Source organism: Stomoxys calcitrans, chromosome 5, assembly GCF_963082655.1.
Source record: "Stomoxys calcitrans chromosome 5, idStoCalc2.1, whole genome shotgun sequence".
Taxonomy (NCBI): Eukaryota; Metazoa; Arthropoda; class Insecta; order Diptera; family Muscidae; genus Stomoxys; species Stomoxys calcitrans.
The window spans coordinates 96,072,872-96,078,871 of NC_081556.1; positions in this window are offsets into that span (position 1 = coordinate 96,072,872).

Sequence of the window (6,000 nt, forward strand, 5' to 3'; positions counted from 1 at the left end):
GTTTCCTTCCCCACTGATAACATGGATATTGGGAAAGCAGATTACTAAAGCTAAAATACCCTCTCTTACTTTTTACATTTTGGAGTGTCATGAATGTGCATAAAAAGTAGAATGTTGAGGAGAGCATCTGAGCTCTTTGAAAACGTCTTTAATGGTGTTCTATAAAATCAATGAACTTCTTGCAAACTCTTTAGTTCTTTATAAGCATTCGGCGGGCGAACATTAAATAATCGGAATTTGTGTCGGTTTTCGGGTTTCGGTCTCCCTTCTGGTCTCCTATCCCCTATGAATTTACTATAAACTTTTAAAATATATCTTTTCCAATTTTTTTTATTTAAATTATAAAAAGGCTTTGCCATGCATATTTCATTTCGTTCGTTAATAAGTGTGTGTTGGAACAAAAAAACAAACAAAAAATTTGAAAAGACTACGGTTGGTCTTATTTGTGTTCGGTTTTCGCGATAAATGATGGCTAGCAAAAAAGGAAGCAAGTTAAACGTAAATCTTTGGATTCAAATATCCAGTAAAAAGTGGCAAACAATTGGAAATGCTTATTAAGGGTAATACTCAAATAAACAAAATTGAAGTATTTTGCTACTAACTGCTAAATTTCCCATGAACATTCTATTAAGGAACAGGGGATAGGGGAAAGTGTTTTGCTAATAGGCATACTAATGCCTTTCATTTAGTTTTTCTGCAACTGCAATACAAAGTTCACATACATAAAATTTGCAATATCAGTACAGTAGGACTCAAAATATGAATCAGTTAAAATATGCCAATTGTTTGGAGTCAACGTGTATTTGTGTTCGTGTGCATGCAGTTCTGCCGGCAGAACTGTTGACGTTGTCGTCTCGTCGTTGTTGACATCGTTTCGCGCTGCGCGTGTGTATAAGAAAACCCAACCAAACCAAAAAGCTTTTGTGTATGCGACTGACTCATGGCAACTGGTTAGCTAGCTAGTGTTTACGAATGAAAATAAGTGCAAGTAAGAGGATGCGGAAAAGCAAAAACAAAAACAACACAGCTGCTTTGTTGTTGCGTTAGTATGAAGAACAGATCATCGTATAACTTGTTGGCAGAGTGTTTTTGCAAGACAAAAAGCAGAGAGTGTCAGTGGTTGAGTGAACGTTGAATAGTTAGAACGAAGAAAAGTGACAGTGGTTGGTTACGGTTACAGAGGCACAATGTGGTCTTGAATAAATATGAAATTATAAAGGGTGATTTTTTTGAGGTTAGGATTTTCATGCATTAGTATTTGACAGATCACGTGGGATTTCAGACATGGTGTCAAAGAGAAAGATGCTCAGTATGCTTTGACATTTCATCATGAATAGACTTACTAACGAGCAACGCTTGAGATTTTTTTAGTGCATGTCTCGCATAAAAAAAGCATGTGAAGTGAGTCTTTTTGTACTTAAAAAATTGTAGTAGAGTGTGCTATTCATTTAACAAGACATTAATATTGGAATATACATACCTATAGTATGTTATCTACAGATATACGGAGGTGAATATATGGAGCGACATGAAATCCTTGTTGTGAAGCCGGTTCGAATGGGGATGTATATTTCAGGACCATGTTATGAACTTAAAGGTCAGTATCAATAAACGCCATGATTTAATAATAATTTTTTTATATTTTTCTTAACTTTCTGAAAATTTGTGATTTTTATACCCACCACCGTAGGATAGGGGGTATAGTCATTAAGTCATTCCGTTTGCAACACATCTAAATATCAATTTGCGACCCTACAATGTATAAAAATTTCGATCGTCGTAAAAATCTAAGACGATTTAGCGATGTCCCTGTGCCTGTCCGTATGTACGTCCATCTATTGTAATCACTCTACAGCCTTCAAAAATTGAGATATTGAGCTGAAATTTGGCACAGATACGTCTTTTTGATGCACGCTAGTTAAAGTCTTGAACGGGTCAAATCGGACCATATTTGGATATAGCTGCTATATAGACCGATCTGCCGATAAAGGGTCTAATGCCCATTAATGCTTTATTTTTTATCCGATTTCGCTGAAATTTGAAACAGTGAGTACTTTAAGGCTTTCCGATATCTGATTCAAATATGGTTCAGATCGGACTATAATTATATATAGCTGTCATATATACCGATCTGCCGATTAAGGGTCTAATGTCCATAAATGCTTTATTTTTTATCCGATTTCGCTGAAATTTGAAACAGTAAGTAGTTTAAGGCTTTCCGATATCTGATTCAAATATGGTTCAGATCGGACTATAATTATATATAGCTGTCATACATACCGATCTGCCGATTAAGGGTTTAAAGACCATAAAAGCTTTATTTATTACCCGATTTCGCTGAAATTTAAAACAGTGAGTAGCTGAAGGCTTCCCGACATCTGACCCAAATTTGGTCCAGATCGGACTAAATTTAGATTTAGCTGCCCTATAGACCGATCTCCAGATAAAGGGTCTGAAGCCCATAAAAGCTTTATTTATTACCCGATTTCACGGAAATTTAAAACAGTGGGTTAATTTAAGCCTCCCGATATCTGACCTAAATATGGTTCAGATCGGACTATATCCAGATATAGCTGCCATATAGACCGATCTGCCGATTAAGGGTCTGAAGCCCATAAAAGCTTTATTTTCTGTCCGATTTTGCTGAAATTTGGAACAGGAAATAGTTCTAGGCCTCCCAACATCCGACCTAAATATGGATTAAATCGGACTATATTTAGATACAGCTGTCATATAGACCAATCTCCAAATAAAGGGTCTGAAGACCATAAAAGCATTATTTTTTAACCGATTTCGGTGAAATTTGAGACAATGAGTAGTCTAAGGCTTCCCGGTATCTGATTCAAATATGGTTCATATCGGACTATATTTATATATAGCTGCCATATATAGCGATCTGTCGATAAAGGGTCTAAAGCCCATACAAGCTTTATTTATTACCCGATTTCGCTGTAATTTAAAACAGTGGGTTATTCTAAGCCTCCCAACATCTGACCTAAATAAGATTCAGATCGGACTATATTTAGATATAGCTGCTATATAGACCGATCTCCAGATAAAGAGTCGGAATCTAATAACAGTTTTATTTTTTAACCGATTTCGCTGAATTTTGAAACAATGGGCAGTTTTACGTCTCTCATCACCTGACCTAAATATAGTTTAGATTGGACTATATTTAGACATAGCTGCCATATAGACCGATCTGCCGAAAAAGGGTCTGAAACCCAACTTTATTTTTTACCTGATTTAGCTGAAATTTTAAACAGTGGGTAGTTTTAGGTCTCCCAACATCTGACCTAAATATGATTTAGATCGAACTGTATTTAGATTTAGTTGTCATGTAGACCGATATGCCGGTTAAGGGTCTGAAGCTCATAAAAGCTGTATTTATTACACGATTTGGTTGAAATTTAAAATACAATATTCAACAGTGACTTTTATTTATTAGACCACTCAATGTTCACGCCGAATTTGGATGCATAAGTTGTCCGATTTTCACCGGATCGTGACGAAAGAAGGATTACATATACACCCGAGGTGGTGGGTATACAAAGTTCGGCCCTGCCGAACTTAATGCCTGTTTACTTGTTTATTATATGTATAGAAAACTAAGTTCTCATCCGAATGCCTTTACATTTTAAGGGCTCATGATCTTTTGAACACATTTAGCTCTAAGTACAATTGCAAATTTTGCCCATGGACATACCACTAAGAAACAGGGGCAAACTTCTCACATATCAATGAGTTCAGTCCCATTCAAGTTTAAGCTCAATAACCACCATAGAGATTTACTAATTTAGTCATTCCGTTTGTAAAACCTCGAAATATTGGTCTAGGTTGCCAAAAAGTATATATATTCTTGATCGTCTCGACATCCTGAGTCGATCTAGCCATGTCCGCCCGTCCACCCGTCTGTCGAAATCACTATAGCGGTCGTATCCGTAAAGCTAGCCGCATGAAATTTTACACAGATACTTTATATTGATGTAGGTCTTTGGGGATTGCAAAAGGGCCATATAGGTTCAGATTTAGACATATTTTTCATATAAACCGATCTCCCGATTTGACTTCTTGAGCCCCTGGAAGCCACAACTTTTGTCCGGTTTGGCTGAAATTTTGCACATAATGTTCCGTTATGATTTACAACAACTATGCCTAGTACCGTCTAAATCGATTAAGAACCTGATATAGCTCCCATATAAACCGATCTCCCGATTTGACTTCTTGAGCAACTGGAAGCCGGAAGTTTGTAGTGTTTTGTTGTGACTTCCAACAACTGTGTCAAGTACGGTCCAAATCGGTCTTTAACCTGATATAGCTCCCATATAAACCGATCTTTCGATTTGACTTATTGAGCCCCTGGAAGCTGAAATTTTTGCCCGATTTGGCTGAAATTTTGCATGCAGTCTTACATTATGACTTCCAACAATTGTGGCAAGTACGGTTTAGATCGGCCTGAACCTGATATAGCTCCCATATTAACAGATCACACAATTTGATTTCTAGAGCCCTTACAACCCACAATTTTAGTCCGATTTGGTTGAAATTTGCATATAGTGTTCTGTTATGACTTCATATAACTGTGTTTAGTACGGTCCAAATCGGTCTATAACCTGATATAGCCGATTTCCCGATTTGACAACTTGAGCCCCTGGAAACCGCAATTTTTGTCCGATTCGGATGAAATTTTGCATTTGGTGTTCCGTTATGACTTCCAACAACTATGGGAAGTACAGTCTGAATCGGTTCATAACCTAATATAGCGGCCCGGTCGAACTTAGCACGCTTTTACTTGTTTTTAACTGATAATACTATCTTATTTTACATACATATAGAAGGATTTTCCATTTTAAAATTATACTTGAAATATTCTTATTTGCTGTTTGCCTCCTAAAATACTTCCACAGTTTATTTATGTTGTCAGAAAAAGATGCATAAGAAAATGTGTCACCTTTGACAACTCAGTATACCGTAGTGAAGTGTTACCAGATTGATTTGTTTTTTATTTTTAAGTATTTCAGAGTGTTGATAATACAATTCCGTTATTATTTTGTTTAAATTCTTCACTTGAAAAATTCACTTTTTGCCTCGAAAACCTTTCATTGGTCCCATAGTGCGTTGCCTTGATCTCGATGGTGTGGTCTTCTCCTATCCTCAATCTATTCTCCCATCGCTTTAAGTTCCATAGCCGCAGTGGCTGCCTCACACTTAAACTGTATGTTTATTGGTCGAAAATCTGGAAGTCTCCAGTGCCCTAGTGGGTATGGTCCTCATCGCTCCGCCCATGCCAAGACAACATATTCTCTGAACCTGTTGTACTAACCTTACGTTGTACTTGTCTTTCCATCGGATCGCATCATTAGACTATCCTCGGATTCAGGACCCTTTTCGAGCCTATCCCCTAGGTCTAGCCCAGTCCTATGCCGTCTGGAAGACCTTTTCGGTCATTCTGTATAGCTGATTCGGATCCTTATCCACCGTCTGCATTGCATGCGGGTTCAAATCCCTCCTCAGCCAGGTTATTTATGCTGATCACCCAAAGTAGTGGCGATAAAATGACCCCCTGTCGTGTGCCCTGTGCCACTTTCACCATTATATTTATGTCATGGGACTCACAATTTATCCACCTGTTCTTTAGTAAATGGTTTATGCAATCTTTAAGGACCGGATCCACCCGGTACTGGTCCAAGGATTGGATCAGTGTGTCGCTCCGCACATTGTTAAAAGCGCCCTCGATATCAATGCATACCGCCAGGGTGCACGTTTTAGCATCGAAGGATTCTTTTATTTTTTGCACAACCTCGTGCAGGGCAGTCTCCACCGACCTTCCCTTGACATAGGCATGCTGTTTGTATTTGAGGTGTTCACAAAACGTTCCATGGTTTTGAGAAGAATGAACGTAGGGCTTATGGGTCTGTAGGCCTTTGGTGTCGCATAACTTCCCTTGCCGGGCTTGGGTATAAACACCACCCTTGCCTCCTGCCAGGCTTTCGGAGTATA